The sequence below is a fragment of the Giraffa tippelskirchi genome, chromosome 9, assembly GCF_054371585.1.
Source record: "Giraffa tippelskirchi isolate mGirTip1 chromosome 9, T2T-mGirTip1v1.2.pri, whole genome shotgun sequence".
Classification (NCBI taxonomy): Eukaryota; Metazoa; Chordata; class Mammalia; order Artiodactyla; family Giraffidae; genus Giraffa; species Giraffa tippelskirchi.
Window position 1 is genome coordinate 13,682,611 of NC_137283.1, and position 16,365 is coordinate 13,698,975.

The 16,365-nt window shown below is 41.7% G+C and overlaps 1 protein-coding gene across 40 annotated transcripts in view; it reads right to left on the bottom strand.

Moving 5' to 3' along the window:
- The window catches only part of ULK4 (unc-51 like kinase 4), a 477,098-nt gene that overhangs the window by 339,133 nt on the left and 121,600 nt on the right, over window positions 1-16,365 (bottom strand). The gene's annotated exons all lie outside the window — the stretch shown is intronic.

Below are 16,365 nucleotides of genomic sequence, written 5' to 3' on the forward strand. Positions count from 1 at the left end.
CATGATAAAATAGTTGATAGCATCTGCCCGAAAATGCCACCATGGCAAGTGTTTCCAGGGGGCACCGTCCCCATCACGCTGACATTTAGATATGGAGCGACTTGTTGGGCAGAGTCTATTTCTGCCTTAGAAAAATGGAGATGTTTATGCAGAGAGAAAATCAGGCAACTCTGAATATCTTTGCCAGTGTATTACAAAATGACGCCCTGACTTCATGTGCCTTTGGCCTGGTAAGAGAAACCCCATGTTCTTCAGATGACAGATGAAAGGCAAACAAAAGCATCTGGAGAGAAGAGGGCTTTGGCATTTTGAAGATTCAAAGTAGAACCACCAGTTGTCTGCACCTTTGTTGAACATTAGTCTTAAACTTGCTCTGAATCCCAGGCAAGCCATAGAAATTCCAGTTCTTTCACTAAACTGTGTATATAAATCCAAAGAAAATGATTCATTTCAGCACTGGATAATACAGAGAGTAGATACTATCTGAACATCTGAATTTCACATGCCCTTTTGTCCTCTGGTTTAATGATATCTGTCTCTTAATAAACTTATTTCTTCTTCAAAACAGTGGCATTTGTTATCATTCATCTCTGAACCAATAGCCTCCAACCCAGAACTAGGAGACTTGTTGAACCATCATTCTGGGTACCGAGGGTATTGTTGAAAACTGTTAGGCCCACGCTTCCTTCCCTTTGCTAGACCCACTACCCAAGTTCCCAGTCCCTGCAACTCTCTCTAAAGGGCAATGAGTTCCCTGACTTCAAAGGCCCCTTGATTGCAATCCACCTTGCTGGACTCCCCTTGCCATCATCAACCATCTCTCCAGCTCTGTTGCAATCATCATCCCACCCAATTTCTGCTTCCCAAAACTTCCCAAAACTCCCATTGTAAACCAGAAAAGGGTGGTTCTGGACACAATACATAACATACACTGAAATCTTAACACTCAGCATTTATGTGGTTCTCTTAGTAGATTTACGCATCCTTTTGCCTTCTTGCTGGTCATTATTTGTAGCTCTATTGGTAAACACCTGGGAATGAAGCCAAATCAAAAGCTTAAGATCCATATAAGCCAGTTGGCATCTCTGTTTCAGTTGCTGATTAAAGCCCTAGTCACACTCTAACAAACACAAGACACTGCTCAAAATGTAAAGTAAATCCTGATGAATCCATAGAAATGTATCACTATGACTTAAAAAACAGCACAGAGCTCCATGATGATAAGTAAACCAGAGAAATGAGACCCTAATAATTTCATGGTAAGTGGAATCCAAAAGCTTCACATAAAATGGGATATGATAGAAGATGAGATAAAATGAATGGGATCAGCCTGGGGAGCCAGTCAGTTCCCAGCAATCCACAGCAGGACACACTTTCGCTGTGGCCTGGGGCTTCCAAGCGAATAGCAGCCACTCCAGGAACCTCTTGATCAGCTGACTCCTGCTCCATCAGCACAACTAAGGAGCAGGACCAGAAAACACCATCTTCCTTTTTGGTTCCCCAAGATGTGTTGCCTGGTATCTCCCTGCCCAGTCTCGCCATCTGCTGAAAAGCTTTACCCAACATTAAAGATTCCAGCATTTAACTGTAGCCCCTCCAAGCTAAGTATTTCAAATATGCCCTCTGACTATACTGACTATGCTGCTGTTGCTGCTGCTAAGTCACTTCAGTCGTGTCCGACTCTGTGCGACCCCAAAGACGGCAGCCCACCAGGCTCCGCCGTCCCCGGGATTCTCCAGGCAAGAATACTGGAGTGGGTTGCCATTTCCTTCTCCAATGCATCAAAGTGAAAAGTGAAAGTGAAGTCACTCAGTCGTGTCCGACTCTTCGTGACCCCATGGACTGCAGCCCACCAGGCTCCTCCGTCCATGGGATTTGCCAGGCAAGAGTACTGGAGTGGGGTGCCATTGCCTTCTCCGATACTGACTAATAATCTGCTCGTATTCCTGCTTGCACACTCTTCCACTGTGACAGTTCCTCAGCCTCCAAGGAACTTCCACTGATTGAATCCATGACATTATCTCCCAACCTATGACATCGTCTTTCAAAACCCATGACATCGTCTCCCAATCCATGACATCTCCCCAAAAGCACTTCTTTTTCCTCACTTGCTTCCTGCTTTGATTGCATCCCACCACCTATCATTTCATTACACTCTTTTTTTTTCCGCACCCAAGTAGTCAAATGATCCGGATGAATCCGGTGATCTATATACTTCCTGTATGTCTGCAGACAGGCTGCAGAAGTTAAACATGGAGCAGGGTCACTCCACTGTAAAAGGATGACATCAATACTCAAGGGCACAAAACAGCACCAGCACCTAGCCTATCTCCAAAATTTTCTTCTCTTTAAACCCTGAAATTTCCATCCTCTTAAGAGATTCTCAGTGAGTGATTCTGCCTCCTACTATACAGAGAAAATAGAAAGCATCATGAAGAAATTCTTCCTAAATCTAAACTTACTGTGTGTCCTATCCTGGCCTCCTTTCCTCCCATCACAACCACTGACCTCTCTCTCCTTGCAACTCTGTCTGGATCACATTCACTTCCCTTTTCTCAGAATCTTGAAACAGCAAACTCTTTGTTTTCCATTTTGTATACTCACTCTCTCCCGTTTAACAAAATGCTTTTCCTGTCCTTCCAGCAACTGCCCCATTGCCTCTCTCCTCCCTTTCTCAATCAAACCTCTTAAGAAATCAATCTACATCCAACATCTCCTTTGCTCCTCTTAACTTCTTCCACCAACCACAATCTGCTCTCACTTTCATCACTTTTCTAATGAGTCGGCACTTTGCATCAGATGGTCAAAGTACTGGAGCTTCAGCTTCATCATCAGTCCCTTCAATGAATATTCAGGACTGACTTCCTTTGGGATTGACTAGTTTGATCTCCTTGCAGTCCAAGGGACTTTCAAGAATCTTTTCCAAAACCACAATTCAAAAGCATCAATCCTTCAGCACTCAGCCTTCTTTACGGTCCAACTATCACATCCATACATGACAGTATGAAGAAGTAACTTCTTACTTTTTGAGTTTTTCTGGTTTATGAACCATGAGTAGGAGTCATCTATTCAAACCTTAAGTGTTTTGAAAACATGAAATAGTATCATTGCTCTACAAAGCCAATTAAAAAAAAAAACAAAAACTTTAGGTGATGTAATGCTCAATTACACAACACACCCTACCAGATGATAAATACTGAGTGTCCACAAAAATATTACCTCCTTTTCCTAAGAGCTATGGACCTTCATTTTCTCACTATGCCAAGTCACGGTGACTTTAAAAAGGAGGTAAATCAACAGCAACATCACAGGAGTATCCCAAAACTTTATTATGGCCTGTGGCCCATTATGATTTCTAAATTATTTTTCTCCTTTCCTTCAGTAGGGTCACTCTTTCAACTTGACAATACTGACAGAGATTTCAGTAAATCTGGCTGTAACTCCCAGCGCTGCAACCTTCTAACAGCGTGATCCTGAACAGATTTCTTAAACTCTTTATGCCTTCAGTTTTCTCATTATAAATGGGATAACAATGCCTACCTTGTAGCACTGCTGTGAAGATTAAATGAGAAAATCGTCTGGGGTCTAACACAAGGTACATATGCAAGAAATGGTAGCTGCTGTTCTTACTAATAATAGTTGCTTCTATGAATTATTAAAATTAATGACCACCACCAAAATGAAGACATTGTGTTCTGGAGTGAACAGATCTTAAGGGAACATTCCCCGGGAAGGCCGCCTCTGCTGTTCATCCTATCTCTAACTCACAAAGTCACACACAGAGAGACAAATAGAGTATCACTTATATGTGGAATCTAAAACACAGTGCACATGAACTTACTTACAAAACAAACTTACAGTTACTAAAGGCAGAAGGGTAGGAAGGGATAAATTGGGAGTATAGGATTAACAGATACACACTACTATATAAAAAACAGAACAACAACAAGGATTTACCATATAGCACGAGAAGGAAACATGCTCAGTATCTTACAACAAACTATAACGGAAAAGAATTAGAAAATATAGATATATACACACATATATATAATCAAGTCACTTTGCTGTACACATAAAACATAATATTGTAAATCAACTATAGATCAGTTTTAAAAAAATAAAACAAAGAAATGGAACCTCAACTGTCCCACTTGACAGCACTGCCAAATGGTTTCCCAGAATGGCTGTCCCAGTGGCACACAAGTTCCCCCCCTCCAAGTTACACTTCACCAGTATTTAGTAGTATCAAATTTTTGCTAATTTCTATCTTGTGGTGTTAATGCAAACTTTTGTAATTATTATTATGGTAGGCATATTCTGATATTTCTCTGTTGTTCATATTTTCTCATTTGTGCAATACCTGTTCAGGTCTTCTGCTGATTCACCCATGGGTTACTGGTCTTTTGTTATCGACCTGAAGGCATTATTTATATGGTCTAGAACTGTCCCTCTTCTCCTTATTTCTCTTTCTTCTCCTTTTGTCTTTCACAATGAAGTCTTCAATCCACTGGAAACTGCTTTATAATAAGGATTTTAAAAGGAATCTAATCCCATTGCTTTTCCAGGCAGACACACTTGGCCTGGTACTATGCATTGAAAAGGTACTTCTAAAACTAAGGGTGGAGGAGCAAAAGTACAAATTTTTGGCAAAGCCTGACTAAAAAGCAGTTTCATTTGTAGATTTCCTTTTCTACCCAATGAATCTAAGTGACAGCTATCAGACTGGTACACAGGCAGAAGTTTGAAGATTTATTCCCTACAGAAAGTAAAGCAGAAAGGTTCTAGACTAAGAGAAAGCAAACCAAGTCAAAAAAGGGGCCACCAAACAAAACAGAGTCTAGGTGAATTTCTGAACAAATACCAGGACTTCTAGCCCCCTAGAAGTTCCCCAGACTCGGGCAGCAGGGTCCCTGCATCCCAGGCTGACAGCAGGAATGCTCTTTGGTGAAACTAACTGGCTCAAAAGAAACATCCTAGACGCACTGATGCTAAGTTCAGTTCAGTCGTTCAGTCGTGTCCGACTCTTTGCGAACCCATGAAATGCAGCATGCCAGGCCTCTCTGCCCATCACCAACTCCCAGAGTCCACCCAAACCCATGTCCATCGAGTCAGCAATGCCATCCAACCATCTCATCCTCTGCCGTCCCCTTCTCCTCCTGCCCCCAATCCTACCCAGCATTAGGGTCTTTTCCAATGAGTCAACCCTTCGCATGAGGTGGCCAAAGTATTGGAGTTTCAGCTTCAACATCAGACCTTCTAATGAACACCCAGGATTGATCTCTTTTAGGATGGATTGATTGGATCTTCTTGCAGTCCAAGGGACTCTCAAGAGTCTTCTCCAACACCACAGTTCAAAAGCATCAATTCTGCGGCGCTCAGCTTTCTTCACCATCCAACTCTCAAATCCATACATGACTACTGGAAAAACCATAGCCTTGACTAGACGGACTTTTGTTGGCAAAGTAATGTCTCTGCTTTTAAATATGCTATCTAGGTTGGCCATAACCTTCCTTCCAAGGAGTAAGTGTCTTTTAATTTCATGGCTGCAATCACCATCAGCAGTGATTTTGGAGCCCAAAAAAATAAAGTCTGACACTGTTTCCACTGTTTCCCCATCTATTTCCAATGAAGTGATGGGACCAGATGCCATGATCTTAGTTTTCTGAACGTTGAGCTTTAAGCCAACTTTTTCACTCCCCTCTTTCACTTTCATCAAGAGGCTCTTTAGTTCTTCTTTGCTTTCTGCCATAAGGGTGGTGTCATCTGCATATCTGAGGTTATTGATACTTCTCCTGGCAATCTTGATTCCAGCTTGTGCTTCTTCCAGCCCAGCATTTCTCATGATGTACTCTGCATATAAGTTAAATAAGCAGGGTGACAATATACAGCCTTGACGGACTCCTTTTCATCTTTGGAACAAGTCTGTTGTTCCATGTCCAGTTCTAACTGTTGCTTCCTGACCTGCATACAGGTTTCTCAAGAGACAGGTCAGATGGGCTGGTATTCCCATCTCTTTCAGAATTTTCCACAGTTTATTGTGATCCACACAGTCAAAGGCTTTGGCATAGTTAATAAAGCAGAAATAGATGTTTTTCTGGAACTCTCTTGCTTTTTTGATGATCCAGCGGATATTGGCAACTTGATCTCTGGTTCCTCTGCCTTTTCTAAAACCAGCTTGAACATCTGGAAGTTCACGGTTCACGTATTGCTGAAGCCTGGCTTGGAGAATTTTGAGCATTACTGTACTAGCATGTGAGATGAGTGCAATTGTGCGGTAGTTTGAGCATTCTTTGGCATTGCCTTTCTTTGGGATTGGAATGAAAACTGACCTTTTCCAGTCCTGTGGCCACTGCTGAGTTTTCCAAATTTGCTAGCATATACAGTGCGGCACTTTCACAGCATCATCTTTCAGGATTTGAAATAGCTCAATTGGAATTCCATCACCTCCACTAGCTTTGTTGGTAGTGATGCTTTCTAAGGCCCACTTGACTTCACATTCCAGGATGTCTGGCTCTAGGTGAGTGATCACACCATCATGATTATCTGGGTCATGAAGATCTTTTTTATACAGTTCTTCTGTGTATTCTTGCCACCTCTTCTTAATATCTTCTGCTTCTGTTGGGTCCATACCGTTTCTGTCCTTTATCGAGCCTATCTTTACATGAAATGTTCCTTTGGTATCTCTAATTTTCTTGAAGAGATCTCTAGTCTTTCCCAATCTGTTGTTTTCCTCTATTTCTTTGCACTGATCGCTGAGGAAGGCTTTCTTATCTCTCCTTGCAATTCTTTGGAACTCTGCATTTAGATGGGAATATCTTCCCTTTTCTCCTTTGCTTTTGGCTTCTCTTCTCTTCCCAGCTATCTGTAAGGCCTCCTCAGACAGCCATTTTGCTTTTTTGCATTTCTTTTCCATGGGGATGGTCTTGATCCCTGTCTCCTGTACAATGTCACGAACCTCTGTCCATAGTTCATCAGGCACTCTGTCTATTAGATCTAGTCCCTTAAATCTATTTGTCACTTCTACTGTATACTCATACGGGATTTGATCTAGGTCATACCTGAATGGACTTGTGGTTTTCCCTACTTTCTTCAATTTAAGTCTGAATTTGGCAATAAGGAGTTCATGATCTGAGCCACAGTCTGCTCCCGGTCTTGTTTTTGCTGAATGTATAGAGCTTCTCCATCTTTGGCTGCAAAGAATATAATCAATCTGATTTCGGTGTTGACCATGTGGTGATGTCCACGTGTAGAGTCTTCTCGTGTTGTTGGAAGAGGGTGTTTGCTATGACCAGTGCGTTCTCTTGGCAAAACTCTATTAGCCTTTGCCCTGCTTCATTCTGTACTCCAAGGCCAAACTTGCCTGTTACGCCAGGTGTTTCTTGACTTCCTACTTTTGCATTCCAGTCCCCTATAATGAAAAGGACATCTTTTTTGGGTGTTGGTTCTAGAAGGCCTTGTAGGTCTTCATAGAACCGTTCAACTTCAGCTTCTTCGGCGTTACCGGTCGGGGCATAGATTTGGATTACTGTGATATTGAATGGTTTGCCTTGGAAACAAACAGAGATCATTCTATCGTTTTTGAGATTGCATCCAAGTACTGCCTTTTGGACTCTTTTGTTGATCATGATGGCTACTCCATTACTTCTAAGGGATTCTTGCCCACAGAAGTAGATATAATGGTCATCTGAGTTAAATTCACCCATTCCAGTCCATCTTAGTTCGCTGATTCCTAGAATGTCGACGTTCACTCTTGCCATCTCCTGTTTGACCACTTCCAATTTGCCTTGATTCATGGACCTAACATTCCAGGTTCCTATGCAATATTGCTCTTTACACCATCAGACTTTGCTTCTATCACCAGTCACATCCACAGCTGGGTATCGTTCCCATTATTCTTTCTGGAGTTATTTCTCCACTGATCTCTAGTAGCATATTGGGCATTTACTGACCTGGGGAGTTCATCTTTCAGTGTCCTATCTTTTTGCCTTTTCATACTGTTCATGGGGTTCTCAAGGCAAGAATACTGAAGTGGTTTGCCATGCCCTTCTCCAGTGGACCACATCCTGTCAGACCTCTCCACCATGAATCATCCGTCTTGGGTGACCCCACACGGCATGGCTTAGTTTCATTGGGATAGACAAGGTCCGTGTGATCAGATTAGCTGCTGCTGCTGCTGCTGCTAAGTCGCTTCAGTCGTGTCCGACTCTGTGCGACCCCATAGACGACAGCTCACCAGGCTCCGCCGTCCCTAGGATTCTCCAGGCAAGAATACTGGAGTGGGTTGCCATTTCCTTCTCCAGATCAGATTAGCTAGTTTTCTGTAATTTCATGTCAAAAATGCCCAATGATGAGTAGTATTCGAGGGTGTAAATATACCACAATTTATTCATTTTAGTGTTGATGGACATTGAGGCTGTTTCAACTCATGCATACTACCAAGCATAACTTAGGCTGGATCCATGGAAACATTTCTGTTGGATATATACTCGGAAGTGAGACCGCTGGATCATAAGGTATGCCTGGCTTCAGATTAACAGGCACTGCTGATGTTCAGTTTTCCAAAGTGATGAAGTCACTTTACACTGCAACAGGTAGGTGTAAGAATTCCAATTGCTCTACATTCTTGCCACAATTTTTTCATGTGTTAATTGGCCATTTGAAGATAACCAGCTTTGTAAAGTTCCTGTTCAACTCTATGCTCATTTTTCTCTTGTATTATCTGCTCTTCGGTGCTTTATACATTTTAGTTAAGGGCCCACATCAATTACATGTGTAGCAAGTACTTTCCACTACGCTATGGACTTGTTACTTTCTCAGTGATCCCTTGTGGTGAACACAAGATCTTAATTTTAAGGTAATCCAATTTATCAATATTTTATGACAGTGCTCTTTTGTTCTGCTTAAAAAAAAAAAAAAAAAAAACCTTGGTCTATTCCAAGGTAATAAAGAAATTTTCATGTGTTAGCTAATGGAAACTTGTTTTCTCTTTTTACATGAATTAAATCAACATGAATTAACTTCTATGCACACAGTAACTTAGAGCTTTTTTTCTTATACTGATATCAAAATGATCCATTTACCACTTACTGTAAAAACCATCACTTCCTCACTGTTTTCTCCTATGTCTCTTCTGCTCTTCTCCATATTTTCCATCCTTTTATCTCTCCTCATTGGTCCCAGATGAATTCAGAACAGTATATTAATTCTCTATTCAGCTGTGTCTAATATGCAGTTAACCCAGTCCCCCGAGTTCTGCATTTCAGTTATAGAATATCCACTCTGTTTGTTTTTATAGTTCTAGTTCTCTACTGAAACTCTCCATTTTCCAAATTCCTGAATACACTGATCATAGTTATTTTAAGGTATCTTTGTGATTAATTCCATTCTCTGTAAGCTCTGTGGATATTGTAATTTATCTCACTTGTTTTTTGTATCATATCATCTTATCCTCTTGCAGGCCCAAATGCTTTCTGATGAGCATTAGACTCTATATATACAGTCTATGAGAAGTGGAAGGATTACTTTGAGACCGAGGGTTAAAATCTTCCAGACCGGATTTACACGTAACCCTGGATCACCTTAATTCAACAAGAGATGATGATGATTCAAAAGTGGGCTTCTTTCCCTGTTCCAAGAAGTCTTCCAAATAAGTAACAGGGATCCAAATAAATAACAGAAACAGAGGGCAGAGAAAATGGAAATGTTTATCTTTTGGACATCGAAGAAGCAAAAGAACTTCCATCAAAATTTATAGAGCAGAAAAAGTAAACTTATACTTGTGTCTAAGGAGTCAATTTTTTCTAAAATCTAAATTATCTACCACAAAATTTAATACTGTGCTACTTAATTACCATAGTATGACATACCATTTCTTTAAGGCAAAAACTACTCACTTTCAGCCACTAGTACAGACTGTTAGAACATAAGAAAATATCCATTACCTCTGCTGGGAGAAATAAAAGACTTATGGGATCCATAACAATATAAAACTCACTCTAGAATGATGCTCCATTTCTTCATGCCCTCTCCAATGCCTTCCCATTACAGGATGTGTTTACACAGGCTACAGGAGAATAAATTGACTTCATGGACAAGAGAACATTAGCTACTAAAAGAACTCACATCCTATGAAGGAAAGAAAATGTGGAGACATTTGAGTATAGTATCCATAAACACTTTACAATTTCTCTACAACCAAACTATTATTGCAATGTTATTTCTTAGTGGTCCACAAGGGTATCAAGTTAAAAAGATTGACAAGCTGAACAATAGTCCAAGTGTTACTGAGATGGGGAAGCCTGTGAGTGGAGATAGACTTAGGGAGCGGATTGGGTTCCTTTGGGGCAACTTGAAGATTCCTCTTGGGCATGCCGCTGAATATGTAAAGATGATACAAACCTGGAGCTTGGAGAGATCATACAGGTGCATACCAAGCTATTTGAAGCCACTGGATTGGTGAAATCACCCTAGGACAGTGGTGAAAGAAAAACAAAGAGGGCCCAGGAAGATGCAGAAGAGGGAGAACCAACGAAGAAGAGACTGAGGTGGGAAGAAAGCAAAGAATGCATGTTAACTCCTACCATGAGCCCTTTCACTACAAAGGAAAATTCTGGTTCACGTTGGCCAGCTGAACCCAAGCATTTTACTTCTCTTTTCTCCACATTCCCTCAGGAAATCCACATTATCCCTAAAAGGAAGAAGCTGTACCATTCACAGCTAGAACCTTCCAAGAATTTTGTCAGGATGACGGTGCAGATGTAAGGGGAGAGAGGCAGGCACACATGAAGGAGAAACCTGCCCGGGAAGCAAGGAGAACCCCAGCAGCACCCTCAGCTCCAAATGGCAGGGAGGCAAGTTTAGGCGCTGGAACTGATCAGAAGAGGCGAGTTCCTCAAACCTAAGGACAGTTTGTGAAGAAACTCGTACCAGCAAACCCGGCACAAAGACCATGGTAACTACAAGGAGAGGGATCCCAGGAAGACTGCCGGAAGGAAAATGTTTAAAGCAAAGGAATGACCGGATGAAAGTGGCATTTGAAGAACATGAATCTGGTATGGCACAGATAAATGCTGAGAGAGGAAGGAAGCCAGATAGGCCACCAGCAGTTACCAGTGTGCAGGTGAGGAGGAGAAACAGAAAGGAACTTGAGAGACAAGAACAAACTGCCTGGAAATGGGGTGAATAGGAGATAACACTCCAGTAGTCTGTTTCAGAGAGAATGGCACATCTATGCTGTGAGAAATCAATCATATGGATTTTTTAAACAGAGAAGTCATGCTCCTTTAACTTAGTCCGGGATCCTCCAGGATGCCATCACCCCTGCCCCACCCCCATTCCTACCCCCTGAAACCCCTCCCCCCACTTCCGGTCCTACTGGACTCACTGTACCCACCAATGGACCACTCCACTGTCAACTTCTGCTGCAGACCTTCCCGTGTGCAGTATGATGCTGCATAAGATGCAGACTGTGGCTAATCCATCCCATTTGGATTCGCCTTGGACTACCTCACAAACAGTTCCTTGTTGAGACCATATACTATTCCAGAAAACCAAAACAACACACTTTTCCTCGCTTTACTTCAATCTAAACCCACTGGTATCTATCTACTGCACAATTTTTATAACTGACCTTTCTCCCTTCAAAGAAAATGTGTATTTTAAATACAGAATTTTGGGGGGAGGAATAAATTTGGATTTTAAAATTAACAGATACAGATTATTATGTATAAAATAAACAACAAGGACCTACTATATAGCACATGAGTATATTCAATATCTTATAAAAACCTATAATGGAAAAGAACCTGAAAAAAAGACATATGTGTGTATATATATCCCTGAATTACTTGCTGTACACTTGAAACATTGTAAATCAACTATACGTCAATAAATAAATAAGGGATCCTTTTAGAAAACTTATGAATTTTTGCCTAACTAAAAAATTTATGACGTTTTGATTCCACTTGTTTGACTTAGTATGAATAGAATGCTAGACTTCTAATTTTTAAAAAACAGATATACAACAAGCAACAAAGATATAGCACAGGGAACGACAGTCAATATCTTGTAATAACCTCTAATGGAAAATAATTTCAAAACTAATATACATTTATAAGTAGAACTGAATCATGCTGCTGCACACCTAAAGCACTGTAGGTCAACTATACTTCAGGAAAATATATATATTAAGACAGATAAGGGATCTTCAGCAAGCTCATCATCCAATACTTTTCTTTGTAATTAAAGCTACTGCCTTAATAATGCTCAGGTGATAGTTTTGATCTAAATTTAAATTACATGGACACACCATATGTATAGACCTATCCTGTGTTTATTTCTTCAGTTTCGAAATGTAATAGACATTTAGGAATAGACATACTTAGCAATTAGCAGAATCCACACATTGGCTACATGATCTCTGCAGCAAGGGCCATTATGATAAAAAAAAAAGAGAGAGAGACAAACAGAAACAGGAGTTCCTGACATGTCCCCTCTCTAAAAAGATATTAACTCATATCCATAGAAAACCAAATCACAGAAATTGCTATCAACATCAAAAAAAAAAACAGAGGCACAGGGATGATAAAAATCTATTATATGTCCATTTGTCTATTTGGTCTGTGCAGAATTTCAGAAAAATGACTGTGATGGACTTTGATTGTGGATTACCCAAAATAGAAACAGGTTGTGACTCCAACTGTGGCTGTGATTTCAGCTTGGTACCTCACTGCAGCAAATTAGCATTGCCCTGGGATCTTATAGTTGCTATTGACCTGGCAAAGGCTTTTTTCTACATGTAAATACGAAAGAACTACCAGCACATGTTTGCTTTTTACTCATCACCGGAGAAGGCCATGGCAACCCACTCCAGTGTTCTTGCCTGGAGAATCCCAGGGACGGGGGAGCCTGGTGGGCTGCCGTCTACGGGGTCGCACAGAGTCGGACACAACTGAAGCGACTTAGCAGCAGCAGCAGCAGCAACAGCAGCAGCATCACGGCAAACAGCAAATGTTCAGGGCCTTGCCTTTGAGCTCTGCCAACAAGCCTGCTCTTGGTTATCAGTCAGCAAAGATCTGCATTGTCTTGATGTCCCACCAACATCACACTTGTACTTGCACACTAGCACTCTGATGACGTTAGACATTAGGCTACTGGACCTGAGGAACTTCAGTTGGCTTAGTAAGACATTTAAGAGACAGATAACCTCCATAAAAATCCATTGTCTACTACGCCCCAATGAAGTTTCTAGGGCTCAACAATCAGGAACACGTTGAGCTATCCCTCCAGAGCAAAGACAAGTTATTGCATCTTCTACTGATTATGACCAAAAAGTGGGCTTTGTGAACCTAGGCGGCAATATACACCGCCTTTGACTGTGTCCCTCTGACTTGTTTTCTGAGAGACCCATACACTTACTAGTTTTTAATGGAGCTGGAATGAATGAAGGCTCTGTTGCAATTCCCATCTGCAGTGTAAGCAGTTCTGCCACATGGGCCATATGACCCAGCACATCTACTGATACTCTCAGTATCATGTGGGTTATCTTGTGGGAATATTTATGTGATATTTATATGGGGCCCCAGGAAGACATCAATAAGTGAATCACAACACAAGTCTTTGGGTTGCTATCGTCTGAAGGTTTGTGTTTACCCCCAAATTTAACTAGAGTCCTAACACCCAATGTTATGATGTTAGGAGGTGATTAGGTCATAGGGGTAGAGCTCTCACGAAGGAATCAGTGCCTTTATAAAAGAGAGCCCATAGAGGGCCCTCGTCCCTTCCTCCATGTGTGGACACAAGGACAAGCCTGCAACCTAGAGGAGGGCCTTCATCCAATCCACAATAGCATCGTGATCTCAGACTTCCAGCCTCCAGAACTATGAGAAATATATATGTCATTTATAAGCCACCCATCTGAGCCACCAAGGAAGCCCCTGTATAAGCCACCAATCTTTGATATTTTGTTAGAGCAGCTAAGGGTTTTAGCTGCCAAGTTTTAGAGTTAAGTCATATTCTCATCTGCAGATCACTGTTCTTTTGAGAAACAGCCCCTGGTAAAGGATGAACATGACTAGTGACATCAAATGAGCCCATGATATGAGTAACCTATCACTAACTGTATCATTGACCTGACACACCAAGCCACCACGGCTGGGCACACACAGCAGTAACCCATCATCAAGTGCATTGATAAGTATAAGAGCGGAGCTTGAACAGGTCCAGTAAGAACTACTAAGCTGAATGAGCAGGTGGTGCAGAGTCCTTTGACACGTTCTCTTTAGCACTGTCTCTCCTCTCTCGATCCTGATGAAGAATGACTTATAAGCAGTTGACCGAACAAGAAAATCACTGAGTCTGGTTAGTGAATGGTTCACTACAGTGCGCTGGCAGCAAATCAAAGTAGACCGCTGCCAGCATGACAAAAGAAATCAAATGAGTCCCTGAAAAGGAAACCCAAAACATTCGTTTTACCTTATGTTCAAACTGAGACACGGCTAAAGGTACTGATGCCTGCTGATTCATGGGCACTGACTAACTAACAGCTGGCATCTTCTATTGATGGCCAGGGACTTTAAAAAAAAAAAAAAAAAGAGTTAAAAACTGGTGACCAGAAGTTCTGGGAAAGGTCTATGTGAGTGGACATCTCAGAATGGGCTCAAAGCATGATGACATTTGTGTACCATGTGGATGCCCACTAAAGGACAACTACTTTAGAGAAGCCTCTCTACAATCAGGTAGAGAAGATGACACATCCTGCAAACGTCAGTCAACACTATTTCTCCAGTCACCCCAGGGCTTGCTCATGGGCCCTCAGCCAGAGTGGCCTTGGTGGCAGTATTAGAGGATATACAAGGGCTCAGGAAAAGGAATGCTCCTCTTCAATCATGACCGAGATCCTACCCATCCAGCCAACACGAGAAACCAACACTGCGCCCTTACTCTGGCCCATAACCTGGGGAGACCAGCCAGTCAGCTAGCAACAGACTGATGCATGAAAGGAGCAGTAAACTCTCCTTTAAGTACAGACAAAAGAAATGCCTTGTTTATCATCATGATAATCAAAGTAACACTCTAACTGATCAAGAAACTTATTAACACCAAAAGAAGTGTGGTAATATGCTCAGGTCCACTGAATTCACCATTCAGCAAGTAGCCCATCACCCAGAGACACCTGGCTTAACGGAGAGCAAGAACGGCCGACTGCACACTCAGCGGTGCTGCCAGCTGGGAAACACCACGACACAACGCCGGGTCTTATAACAATAAGGTGCAATGTTTTGAATCAGCAAACAAAACATAGGCTTTAGCACCATCATCAAAACACACGGGTCTGGTGGTGACTGAGAGGCAGAAGTGGGAGTGACTACCTCTCACTGTTACACCTAACAGCCCACTCACTGCTTTTTTACCTACAGTTTCCACGACCCTGAGCTCGGCTGGAATGGCTCCGAGCAAGAAAGGTTTCCACCCAAGGACAAAATCATTCCATCTGGGGCATGGAGAGGATCACTCTACTGATGAAGAGTGAGCGATCACAATCACCAAGGAAATACTACGTTGCTGCCCAACAGTGCGGACGGGGTCAACGAGGACCTTGGAGAGTCTCTGAAGAACCCGCAGGATTTCCACATGCACACTCACTAGTCGTGGCCGACTCTTTGAGACTCCATGGACCACATCCCCCCAAGCTCCTCTGTCCATGGGATTTCCCAGGCAAGAATACTGGTGTGGGTTACCATTTCCTTCTCCAGGTGATCTTCCTGACCTAAGGATCACATTCGCATCTCTGTCTCTTCCTGCATTGGCAGGAGTATTCTCTACCACTAGCACTGCTTGGGAAGCCCAGATACTTCTGTAGCTAATAGCTAAAGTTAAGGAAACTCTAAGCAACCAACAAAAACCTGGGTCCTATCCTTCAAGTACTTGACAAAAGCACAATTCTGGGATTCAAGTTTATTTATAACAGTGGAGCTTCTGACTCATCAGGATTCATGATATATATTTGTCACCATGCTCAGATGCTCTCAAAAAGGTAATCTCACCAACTAGTCAAAAGTTGCCCCTCTAACTGTACTTAGGATATAAGATAGTGGGAGGTGTTTTTTTCCTTAATTTGACATTGTAATGGATAGAAAAAGTATTTATCATTTTAATTTGCACTTCTGATTACTCAAGACTGATTATCTTTATGAATCTCTTTACACAGATTAACTCTATTACATATGATGCAAAACTTCTCAGAATTTCTTAGCATGAAATTTTATTTCTGATTTGTGGAGCACATAAAAGTTTCTAAACTATATACAGCCAAACTATCAGTATTTCCTTTTATGGTTTATTTCATTGCTTTTCTGCTCAGAAAAG